This window comes from Phasianus colchicus, chromosome 4 (genome assembly GCF_987193195.1).
Source record: "Phasianus colchicus chromosome 4, bPhaCol1.hap1.1, whole genome shotgun sequence".
NCBI classification, from domain to species: domain Eukaryota; kingdom Metazoa; phylum Chordata; class Aves; order Galliformes; family Phasianidae; genus Phasianus; species Phasianus colchicus.
The window spans coordinates 50,045,060-50,062,892 of NC_143439.1; the positions used below are offsets into that span (position 1 = coordinate 50,045,060).

Below are 17,833 nucleotides of genomic sequence, written 5' to 3' on the forward strand. Positions count from 1 at the left end.
TTTCCTAAGGCAGGAGGCTGACAATTTAAAATCATTATCCTCTTTCTTATTATTCTGCAATCCCAACTGTGTGGCTGTGCTGTTCAATGCTCCCAATGCCTGGCTCGTGGAGAGCTACTCGTGGCTGACCACTGCTGCATGCTGTGTCTTGCTTTGGAAGGTGGGCATCCTTCTGCCATTTACACACCCGGTTCGCATGGATCACTAAAGCTGATGTGCCTCAGTTCTCATGCACCCTCTTGCATTCGGATATATACTTTTTAAATTGCTGAAATCTGCACCAAGATGTGTGGTACAGACCTTCAGAGAGCCCTACTTTGTGTTTAGGAGAATAGGAAAACCGTGCATGGCAGCAGGAATCTGGCCACTTCTTCACTAATCCTAATCCTGAACCTGCTTCCATCCGGTCAGATCTGAGCAGCATCCTTACCTCCCTGTTCCCATGGCAACACGGCTCTAGCATCAGCCCAGCTTGCTTTATTTATTTATTTTTTTTAAGCCACCATCTGCCTGGGGAGCAGCAGGCCTTTCTGTAAGCCCCTTGACATCAGTTATGGATTTTTGCAAAGGTTTTTCTCTCCCTTTTGCAGCCACCCCGCTGACTGGCATAAGAGGCAAAATATGAAAACAAGCACTTGGAAACTCCAGGAGGGTTTTCTTGATGTCATTTTGCCACTCCAACCAGAACAGCAACAAAATAGAACAATTTCCCTTGTAGCTGCTGTTTTAAAATGAGTGCTTCAGTTCAGCCCCTGAACTGTGGCTGATTGCTCTGGGTTCCTTCATTCTCTGGGGTGCAGAACAAGGGTAGGCACATCCAGCAGCTGGTTAGTTGAGGGCCATTACAGTCACAGGACTGTAAGTAATTGCAAAAAAAAAATTCCAGTAAAACTCTAGCTCGCATCTCAGCAGTCCTTATCACCTCACCACCATCTGCATCTGTGCTCATTAGACAGGGGAAAGCCTTTGCAGGAGCAGGCAGCAGTGCCAAGCTGTGTGCTTTGTGCAGCTTTGTACAGGTGCACTCGCCCTGCCTGCAGTGTGCCCACGGTGAGTGAGGGAACTGCGCCAGGGAGCTGTGGGACAGTGCGTGGGGTGGCCATGGGAAGGTGAAAGCAGAGGGAAGAGGGGCTCCTGAGTCTGTCAGGGCTTTGCTACCTTGAACAGAAGGGAAAAAAAACAGGCTTTTGTGAAGCTGGTTTCAAGTGGAGTGGGGGTTCAGCTGGTTTGGTACTGGCTGGTTTGGTCTGCCACCCAGTTTTGTTTTCTCTGTTGGGAAGAGAAACTGTTTTATTCATGTCAGCAATCAATCTAATGTCTTTAAGCCTAGGCTGCACCAAATGAGTATCTCTTTGGTTGTTTCCTCGAGCACTTGCATCCATTGAAGTGATTTGCTTGTCTCTTTTCCCCCTTTATCAAACCATGAATGTCCTGTGGACAACTTGAGCATGTAGAATACTCATTTTAGAAAGATTGCTCGGGGTTCCTTCATTCTCTGGGGTGCAGAACAAGGGTAGGCACATCCAGCAGCTGGTTAGTTGAGGGCCACTACAGACACAGGACTGTAATGCAATTGCAAAAAGCAATGCGGCTGTCTGGTGAGTGTGTGCTGACGTGGAACATCATTAATTTGGATACTCCTCAACTCCTCAGGCGTCTTAGAATCATAGAATGCTGAGTTGGAAGGGACGTTTAAAGGTTGTCTAGAAATCCTGTTTAGTCCATCTAATACACCTGGAGGTTTGGAGATTTTTCTACTGACTACCAAAGTCAGGATGTGCACTTCAGACCTTGTGCATGAAGGGGTGAATGGAGGAGTAGGCAGAGTGAGCAGCTGAGAGAAACATTCACAGCAGCATTGGCCAGAGCAGAGGGCTGTGGGAGAAATCTTCACCAAATCTTCAACATTTTCTTCATTGATAAAACTAGACTCAAAGACAGTTCCACTCTGCAGGCTGTCTTTGAGAGCAGGTTGGTAAGGGTGTCCATTTAGGAGCTAGAAAAAGCCTAATTCTGAAAAATGATTCAGAGGAAGGCTGTTCATGTTCGACAGGTTCTTTCATTTTTATTTTTTTTTAACATACAAGCTACAATAGAAGTAACACTGGAGCTTTAGTTATTTTTGTTTCCCATGACGATCAGTCATTCTGAGATCACGAGAGCATGTTGATTTTCTCAATCACTGAAGCAAATGTTGTGACTCTGCATTTTATTTAATTGGGGCATCTGCTGTGGCACATTTGCAGCATTCAGCATTTGGCTGACAGCACCTGTCTGTGTGTTCCTGCTGTGCTGCCTTCCATCACAGTCACTTTCTCTGCACTGCCGCTCACTCAGCAGCATACTGTCAGACTTGGCATCCACGTTCTGAGCCATTCAGAGGGGTACAGGCTGGCTGGGTCTCCTCTGCTTGCTCTTCCCTTGGAGAAAAGCAGCATTACCCCTTCTCACCCTGTTCTGGAAGAGAGCATGCAGCCCTTTTGCAAAGCAGGTTTTCTTTACTTCGTAACTATACTTTGATTTTTGAAAAGTAAAGCACCTTATTTTACTAATTTAATAGTGGCTGAGCAGTATTTGACACTTCTCTATTGTTTTGTCTTTGCATTTAATTATTTCTTTAGATTTGAAAAGCTGTTGATTATTCAGGATTTGATTCACTTTGAAACACGATGCTCTTCAGCCATGAGCCCCACAAACCAGGCTACAGGCTGTTCAAAATGAGAGACCGTGCTCATAAATGCCTGCAAGTATTCAAGCTGAACTTCCCTTCCAAAGCACAATTCTTTGGGCTCTTCTCATCTCTCTGTTCTCTGTGTACCAAATCCCTGATCCATATCTCTGTTCTGAGTGCCGATACTCTTTAGGTGTGGGATTTTCCCTGCCCGGCCCCCTCCCTGGCTGTGCACTTGGTTCTCCTTCTCAAGGCCCCAGATCCCATGCTGATGGCTCTGCTGATTGCACGGGGCTGGCTCAGCTTCGCCTTTCATCCACAGCCACACTCAGTTCTCCTGCTCACCCAAACAACCGTTTCCTTCCTTCTTTATATTGTTCTCATCAAGACCTGCCTTTCCTCTGGGGTAGGAAGTTCCTATATCCTCTTTAAAAAGCATCATTTTTTTTCACCCCCCCCCAGTCCAGCTGACTTCCTCCCCACCTCCCACAGCCCCTATCTTGGCTCTGAACTTTGTCCATCCCTGTTCTGCCTCTCCCCTCCTCGTGTTCCCAAGCAGTAGGTGGAGGGACAATGTGCCAAAGAGAAGCTATGAAAACCCCTGAGAAAAAGGGGCAGAAGGAACCCAGTGAAAGAAGTAATATCACGAGAAAGTGATGAGTGCCTTTCACCAGTGTTATTAATGATCTTGTTGGACTGCTAAGATAAAAGCTCTGTGTCTGTAGGCTGTGTATCTGCCAGCATGGTTTCTCTACAGCAGAAACAGCAAACAGATATCATTTCTGTGCTGAACTGGAAGCAGCATAGAAGGGCAAAGAAGTGTTTCCCTGCCAGGTTTCTTCTGAACTTGATTACTTTTCAGCTACTTCCCCACAGTCTACTTCATTAAGAACTGGAAGTGGACCCAGGGTGTTCTTCCAACAAGAATCTCCACTTCCAGGGTGTACCTGCAATCACCCTACAGCTGATTTTGCACTAAGCAGACAGAGCAGGTTGTTCAGATGTCCACAAACCATTGTAGTGAGCTGTAGCTTCAAATGAGGGCTATAGGGTTGCATTACTTGGGGATGGGAAGGGCTGTCGTGTATGAGACAACATACAGTGAATGTAGTTGAAAACTGACAAACTGGAGTCAAATAAGATGAAAATCAAATTTCTAGAAGTGCAGAAATGGGTGATTTGGAAATCAAGTCTTAGTTTCCAAGGTAAATTCCTGTGTTCTGATACTCATTTCCTTGATATATATTTGTATAATGGCGGCATAACCAAGTAAATCACTAAACTATGCTGTTGTATTAAAAGTGCAAAAGGGAAAAAAAAAAAAAAATAAAAGAATCTCTCACTGATTAGAGGAGCTATTTGCTACGTAGTGACGTTTGGAAGTTTGACAAACCTGGGAAAAGCCACATCACATTCAATCTTTAGTTTCAGCAGTCACTTGCATCGTCTAGAAAGAAGTAGAGAAAGTCTTCTTTTTTGTTCTCCTACTAGGTTTAAAAAAAGAAAACCTATGCCTGGAATTAGTCCTGGGCTTCATACAGACTTGTTTGGGATATTAGCTGATTCACAGTGAATTACAATATTTATTTACTCAAGGTAAGGGAATAGGCAGCTAGAAGTGGAAAATGGAAATGAAGAAGAGAAACAGGCTAAAAAGAAGTAAAAAGAAAAAGGTGAGAAAGGTAAAGAGAGACTCTATGCAGGACAACAATTTGTTTTACTTAGAAACATTACAATTTAGTTTCGTGATACAGGAATATATATATATATTTACTTATGTATTGAATTTTTAAAGGACAACATTTAGCCAAGGACTGTGTTCATCTGGAGGCAAGAAAAAGCTGTGCAGGGTGAGATCTGGGTGAGCTTGCTCCCTGAAGGCAGGCTGTCTTGTTCAGTGATCTGCAGCCCAGCAGTCCTTGCAGAACAAGACATGCATCAAAGCTGTGGAGGTGCTTTGGTGTAGCACGTACCATCTGGGAGAGACAGCATCCATCATATCATCACAGGCATGCAGTCACATAATCATAGTCAGGATGTCAAAATCAGACACCAGCCCAAGCTCAAAATGGAGACTCTTATGTTGTCTTTACTTTGCTCCACCCATTTTAAAAGGTAGAGTATTACTTGTAACCCTGTCTGAATTACAGCAGTGAGATGTGGACATCTCCCCATACAGCAGAATTTCTTGTACATCCGTCCCTAAACAGCAAGTACCAACCAGATTAATATTACTTCACCATTTCACACACACACATCAGGTAAAAACTCACTCACTGGAGCTTCTGATGGAAACAGAATACTTCCTAATATACGTAAGACATTCAGGCATTAAAGAAACACATAGTACCATAGGTATTTGTTGGGCCTTCCATAGGAAAAGTTATAAAACTTTTAGTGCTTCTCAAGAATTGCTGTTTTCTAGACCTCCTGGGGATCAAACTTCACTTTACTAAAAACTCTGGGACTTTTTCTGAGTTCTGTCCTGCAAGAGTGTGAGTCCAGGAGGGCCTGGCACATCTCTTGGGGTTTGAACTTGTAAGCAAAGGTGCAACATGATCCCAGAATGTAGATTCACTCTGCCCTTGCTGCCATCTGCTCAGATGTGAGCCATCTCCAACCCAGGAGTGACATCACTGTGCTGCTGGCCAAGCCTCAGAAACCCAAGTGCCCTAGAGCAAGTTTTGGATCCAAGCTGACTCTCTTCAGGGCTGCTTTTGGGAATGGATGTGGTGGCATCATCTATTGCACTATGAAGGTTTATCTCCTATTTAAGTCCTTGTTAACAACGTATCAGGGAGGAGATTAAACATTGTTGAATTGCTGTCTGTACCACTATGATTTACTACTTAAGAGCTGCCCACCCAGATGAAAGTGTAGCTGATGAGATTGCCAAGAAATCACTGCTATTGTGTGTACAGCCAAAAAACTTCATGAGATCTCCTCTTAAAAAAAAAAAAAAAAAAAAAAAAAGCAAAATAGGAAAAAAAATCCTTTTAAGTTACTTTCATAAGTTTCTCTTATTATTACTTTTTTTTTGTTTTAATTTTTTTTTTTTAATTATGTCTTTCTCTCTAGCCAGCAAAAATATCTGGAGTTTTTCCCAGTTTAGAGGCCCAAATGCTCCTCTCTGGGCCTCTAAAAGAAACCCAAAGGTTAAGAAAACTTCATCTGATCATGTAAGAGAATGGAAAGAACTTTCTTAAAGTTGATAATCCATATTACTGAACTGATTTCCAAAATCAATTGACTCTTATTCTCAGGCTTTTTGGCTGCTGATGGGGCTGCCTAACACACAAGCTCCTGATCTAGCTGGAGGGAAGGAAAGGCAAACCATAGGTTGCAGGGTTGTTATACGTGCAGCAGATCCAAGCCAGCACTTGGGAAGATATCTACATTTTTCTTTAAACAATGCTTTTCAAAAGAACCTTATTTACTAAGCTTTATTCTTAAAATATCATATTCCTGGATTATATCTTCTCCATATTGATGATCCATGCTCAGGAATCTGAATAGGGATTTTCATAAGACTTTGAAGGAATTAGATGCTCAGATCCCATCAAAATTAATGGGATCAGGCACCTTAGTCCCATCCATGCCTTAAAAAATTCCAGTCCTAAGACACCAGTGACACCATATTTGCTTTGTGTGCTGGCAGGCCAGCAAAAGATCAGAACAATGGATGGCAAGTCTTCAAGAAATTGGAGCACTAGCTTCAGAAAAGCCTTGTTAGAAATAAAATGTTCAAGTTTAGGCCAAATAGTGCAGGGAACACCAGCATCCCTTTGCAAACTTGACCAAGGAGTCTCCAGATAATGATGTATTTTTCTGAAGTTCTAGGTTGGAAGGGTCCTTAAAGCTCTTCTAATTCAAAACCTGCTCTGCCATGGGCACGGACAGCTTCCACTAGATGAGATTTATGTCTACTGTACTTCAGGCAAACATCACCGTAACATTCCATTTAAATGTTTCTCTTTAGAGACAACTTTGCAGCCAGAATATAATAAAGAGGTTTGAAAAGGAGGGAACAATCCATCTCAGGAGTATCTTGTGAGACTGAGCAGCATCTTACATGCAACAGTGAAACTGGGAAAATATGAGCCCATCAGGGATAAAGACTTTTAAATCTTGTTGGCAGTCGAGACTTGTGGGGTATTTGTTCCAGTGATGAAGGAAAGACATACAACAAGTTCTACAGAGTGAAAGATTTTCCAGCAGCATGACTGGGCTATCATCTGTGGGAGCTCTTCTAACATGAAACTTGTCTTTTTTGCTGCCTTGCTAGGAACCAGAGTTGCCTTTGTACTTTGGAGTAGGTTGGCAGCACTCGAGTGTTCATGATCTCAGCCTAGGGGTGGGAGACACTTCAGCAAGGAAAGTGGAGGCTTAAGTGTCGAGAGCATCTCCTTCTAGATAAACAGTGCTTCTTCACGGCATGTGCTGAGACAGTCTGTAGGCATATCTCATCATCACTAGGTTGCTATAGTCTTCTCTTTCCCTTTCTGCAGTAATTATTTCAACAAAATGCTGAAACACTGTAGAAGACTTGAAAACAGATACTGAAAGCAACAGAAGGCACTCATGACATAGAACCCAGCTGGAAACTTGTGGTGTGCACATGCTGGAGGTGCTGCACTGGGGAAAAGGGAAAGAGCTGCACATATGCTCCATTAAGCCTGCCAATTCTTAGGGCTGCTTTTCTCAAAAACTGCGTGACTTTTACTTTCTGAGGCCTTGAGAGTGCTGGTGACTCCAGGAGAAATGTAGGGGAGAGACTGAGATGCAAAGAAAACTCTTCATCTCTCATGTGTGTGAGAAGGAGGAGAAAGGAGAGTCATCTTGCTATGTAGAAAGTCGTATTTATATACATTTACATTTGTATCTTTAAATACTCAAGATTGTAGAACCTCCAGAGGAGAGAAAGAGAGATGAGGTTTATGAAGCCTGTCTGCTTCCACAGGAATGCCAGAGTCCCAAAGAGGAGGCCATCATGTCTGGAGAACACATAATAATGTCCAGGATTCACTTCTTATCTTCCTCTTAAACTTCTGGCCCTTGATATAAGAATTGTAACGACTTTATTGGAACACGCTGTGTCTCAAAGCTTGTGATAATATAAAAGCCATCCCATGGCTGATTTCTTCTTACAGAAACACTGTTCAGAAGGATGGAAAGAGATGTTTACACCAACAGATATCCTTGGTTTATAACATGTTGAGTGATTGCAAAACTTAGGGCTGAATTCCCAAATCCATTTAAGTTCTCAAGTGATCATAATATAGTTAACATATCCTTTACAGAAAACATGCACAAAAATAAGGAAATGAATGCTTAAACACATAATAAATCTTTCACTCTCCACAGAATAAGTGCACTATTCTTATCAGGTATAAACCATGGCCTATTTCTTCATAATCATAGTCATAAATCTGGCTCAGTTATTGTATATATTTTACTATCTGTATTTACTTTCGAAGAATACTGCTGTAAATTTCCTAAAGATAAAGGGATTCACTTTTTTTCATAGGTATTTACAAGTTACCAGTTCTGGTCAATAATAGCAGGAGTTCTGTTGAAAAGGAAGCTACTTGATGGCAGTTTCTCTTAAAATTCTGTACGCACCTTTAGTTAGCATTTAATAAGTGGGATTAGAAATGCAATATTTCTATTGCTTTTAAAGCCCCTTATGTAGTGAAGAAAGAACATAAAATGTTTTGGGGTACCGCTGAAACAGGACGTGTTATATAGAAGTGTTGTGTTACACAGAAATATACCTTTTGTTAAACTGTCAGTGTGCAGGCTGCATAGGATCTGGGACATGCATCACTGTTTGCTACAATGCTTTCAGGAGTGCGGTAGTTGTTTACGCAGAGGCATCTTTCTGCCTGAAATGTATATGAAGTCCATTTGGCTGCAGTGTGAGCAGAATGCCCCATGGAAAAGCCGGGCTGTTGGGCTGTCTGTGCTTATTTTGTGATGGGTTTTGACTCTGTTAACCAAAGTAATTTGTTGATGCCCCTCTAAAATTTGATGAACTAACAATAACAAGGCCTTTCTTGAAGGGTGTTTCAATCAGTGATATTTTTTGAAATGTTTTGTGTTTACAAGTGGAGTTGCTTGAACAGATATTGACCCTGGTATTATTGAGAATGATGTTTGCTGAGCTACTAGTGAGAGCACTGAGGGTGGTGACAAAGCCCTTTATACTGGTGCTTCTAAGATAGAAGTGTCCTTATCATGCAGAAGTTATGTGCAATGGGAAAAATAATGGAGGAAACCAGCTATGACTAGTAATTTTTAAGCAATTGGTTTTACTTAGCTCCTGCTCCTAATGGTAATCATTTGCACAATTGCTTCAAATCTCTTACAGAGCATTTGGATTTGTGTTCACTCTGAAAAAAAAGACAGAAGCCATGTTTCCAACAGGACCATCTGCTTTGCTGTGGATGTTTAAAGTCTACATGGATGCAAAAGCAAATGAAGACATTCTCTGAAGAAAATTCTGTACAGGAACATTAAATACAAAGATACCACAGCTGTCCATGTGGTGTCCCTGCAGCTCCTGTAAGCTGGTGCAGCAGATAAGAGTGCACCACTGTGTTTTTGCTCTGCTCTTACATCACACTCCACAGAATGTCATTGGGATGCCAGTGAGACCAGGTGCTTTTTGATCAGGTCCAGAATAATGCTGCAACGTTCTTGAGACTAGAAATCACACTTTTGATTTAAGGTGCATCTCAGTGTTATTGATGTTTTTGAGTTTTGTTTTGTCTTTTACCTTTGATATGTGTCTTATTTATTTATTTTTGAGATAGCTTAGCACTGATAACATCAGAAAAATTATGGGCAGGAAAGGGATGCATTTGGAAAGTTACAGTGCCATCTATAGAAGGAGCACCAACCTGCAATCTCAGGCCTCACTGCCTTCAACAACCTTATTTTGTACCTTCAACAATCATCAGCTGTTTTAACCGTCAGCTGCAACTAAATAGCACATAAATCCAACAGAAAACTGAGCACTGTACTGCACTCCTAGGCATGTCTCCAGTCCTCACCTACATGTTTGTTTTCCTTCCTCATTCTCACTCACCTTATTTTTTCTGCCAGCATTGTCCTGGTTTGTGTTTGGTTTTGGTAGCAGACTTTCATCTCCTGGTAACCCAAAGCTGCCTGGTGGTCTCACTCACCCTGCCAAGGAGACAGATCACTGAGGGTGCTTGGATGGGGCTTTGTGTAACAGGGAAATTGGCTGTACATCAAGCCAAAGAGAAAAGTTGAGGTGCTGACTTCACAGTGAACAGTAAGGAACCAGGTGGAAGAGTCAGATTCAAGTCTGTATTCCAGCAGATATTTTATGGCTTACACACATTATTACTTGAATATATTTACATACAGAGAACATTCACAGGAAGAGAGAGAACCATTCACCACAAAGTGCCAAATGGTGCAGTAGTTGCACTAAGTAGCTAATGTGATGCACAGCCGCATGAATAAGGGAGAATAATGGTATGGTAATGGGAGTTAGCTAGGTTCCTTCTCTGTATAAAGTCTTCTTCATCAATTTGATTGATAAAGGAGTTCAGCACGTGCTGTGGGACCCTGACATCTAAAGCCAGCACCACAGTTTACAGCATGGTCTAATCTTTATGGAATTAAAAAATGCAATTCAAGCTGAGGTCTTAAACCCACATGGACTTCTTTGGACAGAGGTCCTCATGCACAGCCAAGGGTTTTACAAGTGAGATGTGGAGTGGGAAAAGAGGATCTTAAGAAGGATCCTGTTCTGAAGAACAGTCCCCATGAGACTGCATCCAGCCACAATGCAGCATACGTAATGCTGTGTGACTGCTGCAAAGGCATGCAGAGCTGGGCTGCCTCTGTCTGCCTGCTGTGTCTCATCCCAAAGGCCTCTGGACCAGCAGGCTTAAAGATGCACTACAAGGAGTACACTTCAACCACCAGGCAGCGGTGAAACTTATCAGTGATTCAAGTACAAAATCTGCATGTTGGAGTGCTGTGCAGTTCTAAATACAAAGGCCAGTCCAGCTGTGAATAATTTTCAGATTAGACAGAGTTCTTAATGAACCACAAATGAGAAGTCTGTCCATCTGTACTGTGGGCAGTGGTTGCATAGCTGAATGCCATAAGTACAGATTTGTAAGGGCATTGCTGCACGTATTTTGCTTTGTGGTGGATTTCACTGATCATACCTCACTTGCAAATAAAATATGCACAAGCATTTATTTTGCTCTAGATAAGAATGAATATAAATAAATAAGCAAGTGGGGATTGGAAGCCCTTTCTAGCTCCACATTTCCCTTCCGAAACAGAAGTCAGCCTGAAAGCTTCAGCAAAAGCTTGTTTTGGAAATAAGCATTTTTGCAGACTGCTGACTGTGGAACTGCATTTACTAACGAGTTACAGTCACACAATGGTTTGCCTCTGCACTATCTGGGTCACAGGCCAGAATTCTCCTGAATGCTAACATTTTCATTTAAGCTGCATTTACCAGTGCACAGCAGAGATATTTTCCTTCCTAAAGCTGGTCCTAAACAGGAATGCTGTGTGTCACATCTGCTGTCACTGCTTATGGTTCACTGCGGAGTCAGGAATGAGGCCCTCTCCCCGTGAGCTCCAGTATGGTGGAGCACCAGCCCATAGTGTCACTTCCTACTCTGTAAGGTCACAGTTGGTGCCATAAGTGACTCCAGCAGACAACTAGCAAGGTACCAAGAGGGGTCAATTGCAAGTAGCCATAAAGAAGAGCTCAACCAAATTTAGCTAAATCTGGACACTCTGCATCCAACTTTAGGCACCTCACTGAAGAGCCTAATTTAAGTAAGGGTACATTAAGCTTTGCCTAAATTTAACACAGTTGGTGACCAATTGACTTTTTGCTCCTAACAAGCATATTCTTCTGAAAAGCAGCTCTATCTCAAGCATTTTAAAGAAATATCGTGCAAGATCTATTGACTATCTTCAGGTTTTAAGACTCGTATTTAGAACTAAAGGGTTTTAAAATTATTTAATAGATTGACCCATGCTGCATGTTGCACCTTTTACACACTGTGGATATGGTATAAAATCTCACTTAGGAAGAAATGATGGTGAGTCCTGCTGGGAGATTTGTTCAGGTCAGTGCAAAAAAACCTAAAGATGAACTGTGTGACTTGCTGCCACTCTCCTCTCTGGAGAGAGCCTATCCTTCACCTGTTGGTACCTTGTACCTGTTTGTCTGTACAAAGTTATTACACAGATATAACAAGCAGCATATCTTGGCCTGAATGCCAGAAAGAATAATAGTGGGATCTTGCCACAAACACAAAGAATAGCATGGGATTGGATAAACCATGCCCAACTTGTTATTGTTTCTTAAGGAGTTCTATAGAGCTTATTTCTTAAGAAGCTTTCCAGCAGCATTCTTATAAAAAAAAAAACAAAACCAAGGAGAGGGAAGTTGCTCTGTTGGTGGTCACTGCTGATGAGAAGTCTGAAAACCTTCTGTCTGAGAACAACAGCAGAGACAGCCCACACAGGTCTGAGCTCCCCTAATCCACACAAACGTTATCTATTATATTGCAGTCTGCAAATATGTTAAAAATGTATACTTTATTTATACAAACTCATGTTTCTGCTGTAGCAAAAAAATATTTTGGAAAGCAGTTGGACTTGTGAATGCTTACACTTCAGACTGTAGTTACACTGTCGGGATTCACATTTTCTGCCTGGATATAATTTATAAACACTGGATTTAGTCAGGGAAAGTCTTCGTAGAGGTTAACTGTAATTTCCTGTTGTAAATGGAGTCTGATGAGTGAGGATATGAAATCTTGGAAAAGCTTAATCATTCTAAGGAAGGCTGTCCCACTTGATGGAGTAGAATTTGTACAGCTTTGCAAAGAATTGGCAGTTTGCTAATTCTCTGTCCGCTCCAGAGTGAAAAATCACAAGTGAGGGGCTTCTCCTTGAAAGCAAATGGATTTTTGCCCTCCTAGTAGGATGAGATCAGGCTCCAAATCTAAACAGATGTGGAAATATCATTACATTCCTGACCGAGGAATTTACATCTATTTGTACACAGCCTCAGCTCTGTGCCCAGGCCCAGCTGAAGCCACTGGAAGTCCTGGACTAGCCCTGAGCTGAGATGTTCTGTAAAATCAGAGCCCGAGTACTGTGTTGTGCTCCAGAAGCTGAACTCAGCTACTTTCTATCTGAGCAAAGAACACCTAGCTGCTCCCATGGGTGTCATGGAGCAAACTAACAAATTGATAACATGACATGCATATATATCAAGTGAACATCAGAAAAAAAATAATGTAATGGAGCTAACATCTCCATTTTTGGGGAAGGGTTATTCACCTCTATGTGATCACATCTCACAAAGGAACTGTGTGACTGTGGACGCTCCTTTGAAATCTCCCAGATAAGTCTATGCAATAGTAAAAATAGCCCAATACTTCACATATTGTTAGCTGCTGGTGGGAGGAAGATCTCAACCTTTGAAAACTCTGAGCTCTGGCTCACCTCAGTCGTGGCAGCCACAAGCTACAGACATCCAAACTGGAGCTGAGCAAGGGATTACACCAGCCACCTGAGTGACACATATCCCTGCAGCAGCTGTGGCATAGGGCGCTGTAGAAATGAAGCAACTTTTGTTAAAAGCATTGACCAAGACTCCTGCTGCTGAAACAGCACTTTTTTGTTGCCCTTAAACATGGCACTTATCCACAGAGCAACTGCATGAAAATCTTCCTAAGCCCTCACAGCCTCATTTGGGACAGTAAAAATGATCGTACCAGAAAGAAGATCTTGCCACCCATTTGCATGATGTTTTGCAAGGAAGTTTGTTGTCATTGCTTCCTGTGACAGTTGCTTCTCAAAACACAGTAGAGGTCACCTCATGGCTGATTTTCAGAACCTTGTTGTGATACAGATCACCGAAAAGCAAGTCACAAACTATGCCTCATATTTAAGGAAGATCACGTCCACCTATGTACATAGCACTAGGCTGCATCAAAAACCTCTAACCACTGTCTTCAGATGTAAGGAAAAATTATCCATCCATTATCTAGCCTCTTCCCTAGCTTTGTTCAATAAGAATTGATCCTGTCATTTATTGGCATCATTTGACCTTCAGTTCCATTGTGCTGTTAAAGGAGAAAGAATGGTGGTGAAGTTGGAGAAAACATCAAAGCAGCCCAATAGTGGTACTTTCCGATCAATCTTGTTCCTTCGTCAACACTTCTCCGTTGTGAAAAGCACCAAAATATGGACATCACTTCTTCACCCAAGTCTTCAGTTTGTCAGAAAACCAGAATACTTGAGCCAATCTTTTCTACAATACTTTGCAATTTTGATTTACAAAACTCCTCAGCTTCCCCACATACCTAACCTTTCTGTGGGATGGGAGGGGGGAAAGAAGGGAGAAAGTACTATTTCTTGAATTATGATGCAATAGAAATCTACCAAATACCTTGAGGGGAACTCAGGATTAAGTGTTAATACAGACCTCTTTTGCAGACAGACATGAGTTCACCTGACTGTTCTCAAAGCCAGTCAAGCTGTGGTTAGCCTAACAGTCAACTTTAGCTAATAAGCCATGCTAAAAGGTAGAATATATTAACTCAGGCCCATAGCCAAACTAGTGCAGATATAAAACTCTGCCTGAAAAACAAAACTTACATGGTTATAAAATGAGTTTTAATCCCAACTTTGCCATCAATTTCATGTACTACCTTAAGCAAATCACTGAATCTATGTCTCAGTTCCTTACTTGCACAGTGGGGATAGTAAAAACACATTAAGAGTGGAAGCTGTTCTGGTAAGATTTTGAACATGCATACTTATAAAGTCTTGAAAAGAAAACACAGTTCAGTCTAATAACAGTGCCACAAATAATAATGCTTCTCAGTCTGACATTGAACAAATGTAAGCAATTGAAGTGTCTTTTTTTTTTTTTTTTAAAGTTGTATTGAGCTTAAAATGCTAACCCTACCAAAACACATTAGGCCAGCCTTGTCCTTCCAATGCCATGCTCTCCTCATTTTTTATATCCTGCTGCAGGCCTTGTAATATCTGCTAGCCACATCTGAAAAGCAAAAAACTATGTAAGAAATTTTCAAATCAGTTCTATATTCCTTGTTATCCACGCATTGGGCTTCATCTACTTTTCTGAGGCATAGCAACTTTTTAAGGAGCTGAGAAATGTCATTAAACCATCTTACAGCGTTTGTGGTGCTAATGGAAGGATGACCTATGAGAAATGAGCAAGAATTGTCTCTTTTCCCATTTTGCCCACCAAGCATTCATTGACTTTCTCCTGCACCCCATTCCCAGTAGGGGTCCTGTATGCCCTCATAAATTGCAATGCTCAGAATATACCTCTGGAGATGATTTAATCCTACCCCTTGCTCAGAAGTATTGGCCATACTGGATCACATCAGCTGTGGCTTTCTCTAGCTAAGCTTTGCAAGCTTCCAAGGCTGGAGATGGGTTATCATTTCTCTGACAACTTTTTCCCAGTACTGAACCACTTCCCTTTAAACAAGTACGTATCTAGTGTCCAGATGCCCTAAATGGAACCTTCCAAGCTGCATTCTGTGGTTACTGCTATCAAAAAGCTAGCTTTATCATCCTTGTAAATGCCCTGGAAGTAGTTATACGGTACAATTAGATCCTCTCCTAGCCTCTTCTATGCCAGACTGAAAAAGTGCAGGCCATGCACTTTACATCTCCAGCACCCTTCTGCTGGATCCTCTCCAGATTCCTCCACATCCTCCTTGGACTGAGCACCCAGAACTAGACATCAGTTCAGGTGCAGCCTCACCAGTGCCAAGTAGTGATGGATAGCACCTCCTCTCCATCAGCTAGCCTCACTGCTCCCAGTAGAACTCCCAATGTAGTATGCAATTTGCCTTACTTATAATGAGAGCACACAACACATGGGCTTATATTCAATTTGGCACCTGCCATAACCTCAAGGGCCTGCATCTCAGCCTGTCCATACACAGAGTGGCTCCAGCCAGATGATGAGATCAACTCATTGCATTAAACTGTGGGGTTCTCTTCGCCTCATGCTCATTTGAGATCCCTTGGGTTTGAGGTATTTGGTGCATCAACCACTCCCAATAATTTAATATCACCCTATGCAATGCTTTAAAAATGAAAAAATGCAAGTGATATTTTAATTCCTTTGGTCACAAAGGAGTTTAAATGCTGTTACTTGGCTTTCAGCACTAGGATTTTCAGCACTAGGATTTTGTCTTCATTTTCTCAAGTTCTTGATTGTTCCCACTCAGTTCATAATCTCACTGAGCTTCAGACCTGTCAGCAGTCTCTCTTTAGTTGTTGGTAGAAGCAGAAGAAGGAACCTGTGACAGTGAGGTTTACTGTCTTTTCTCCCTACTTCCAGCACACAGGCTAAAGGGATCTGCCAGCCACTTGAACTCCCCAGTGCCTGCACATCAAAAGGAAGCAGATACTAGTATTCCTGTTCCCCTTTTGAGGTTATTTCACTATCTTAAGTATTTATAGATTGATCTGAGCATTAACAGTTGGATGCTACTGGAGTTATTCCCACTCTTCCCTTACTCCTGTAAGAAAATAAATATTGAAGTAGTAGCATATAACATACAGGAGATTAAGTGGTGTGTGTTATATTAACTGCAAACAAGCCATGGACCTAAACCAAAGGCTACTGAAATGCATAAGAGGCTTCAGATGTTGCACTGAACTTGAATTAACATTTGACTAAATGGGTGCTTTAGCTTCTGAGTGGTCCGACTGGAAGTAACAGTATATTTCACATTATATGCACCTTCAAATAAATGAGTGGCTGATCTCTGAATCAGACTTATTGCCATAAGTTTCCCAATACTGCCACCTGCAGAACAGGCCAATTACAGCTCCTAACAGAGAACTGTTAAGAGGTTGAGCACAGACAACACCGGATATGATTTTAAGTTGCCATGTGCATGCCTGGACAGATAAACCTGAAATCCTACCTCAAAATCCTAAAAATTTCTGAAACACTTCTAAGGATGGCTCTTTATGTTAAAAACCCACTTCTGGAAGGCTGCAGAAAAACCACAGTAACTTGCTGTTTCAGATTAAATAATTTGCACAATAAAATCCTCACATATCTGGAAGATCAGCAGTGGCAAGAACCAGTCACTGATTTCTTTTAGAGATGCATGGAATGCTGTCAGGCTTCGAAAACTGCCTGCCTGATTCAGTAGCTGTCACAATGAGAGTTCTGAAGTGAAACATTTAGGGCTTTGGACAAGAAGACAAAAAGAGCTAATTTAATCATGGAGGATGTGCAGGAAATTAAGACAACAATTCTATTCAGAATTAGAGATTCAGGATTAAAATTGAAGGAAAACAAGCACAGTGAGCTCCACTTGAATTGCCAGTCTTTCATCTTTTGAAAATTTATCTAGGGCCAAAGGGTGACAGAGTAAAAAGTGAATGCCTCAACACTTTTCCTACTTCTCCAAAAAGAAGAAATTGTTCAGATGTCTGCCATTCATTTGATCTGACATTAGAAACCTGAGCAGAAGAGTGGGAAAAAGCAGCTTGATAAATGCTACAATTCTCTGCTCTGCTAGATTAAGAAACAAACACACACTGATGCAATCATTGTAAGAAATATAGTCAGAACTCAAAGGCACTTTCAGGTAGCTTCAGTATTGCCTATGCAGTAGTTTACAGGCAGTTACAATAGGTACCCAAGGCAACAGCTTAAACAGCAACACCACCTGCAGAACAAAAGCACAGTCCCACAGGCATGGCACACAGCTGGCTGGACTCCATTCTTTCTACTACATCTGATGGTTGCTGCTCCTTCCAGCCCCCTGTGATCCTGCCACAAACAGTTCCCCCTCTGGGACCTTGTTGCTAGGCAGCCTGAGTCATAAGGAAGGTAGAAAGATGGCTCCAGGCCTCTGCTAGTGCAGGAGGCTGTAGCAGAAATGCCATGGAAGGCCTTCATCCGTGTTTTGTCAGTTTGAGAAAGATGCTGTTGAAGAAAAGTCATATGCAACAGTCTACCTTAGCAGATGCTTTCAACTTTCCAAAACTGAAAGAGGCTGATGTTTAGAATTGAAGTACTCTGATCTTTTAAGCTTCAGAATCTGAATTTACTTTGATAATGCTTTAATT

General features: G+C 41.8%; 1 long non-coding RNA gene across 6 annotated transcripts; it reads right to left on the reverse strand.

Moving 5' to 3' along the window:
- Positions 1-2,049: 2,049 nt before the first annotated feature.
- Positions 2,050-17,588, reverse strand: LOC116226040 (uncharacterized). Of its 6 annotated transcripts, none has more exons than XR_016466471.1 (5): positions 17,431-17,588; positions 14,667-14,759; positions 9,762-9,859; positions 4,065-4,118; positions 2,050-2,452 (listed from the first exon to the last, which is right to left on the reverse strand). It is a non-coding gene; the product is annotated as an uncharacterized LOC116226040 (long non-coding RNA). The 6 variants fall into 6 exon arrangements; XR_004166213.2 differs by having other exon boundaries at positions 2,050-2,457; XR_016466472.1 differs by lacking the exon at positions 4,065-4,118 and having other exon boundaries at positions 2,050-2,457; positions 17,431-17,585.
- Between the last annotated feature and the right edge of the window lie 245 nt (positions 17,589-17,833).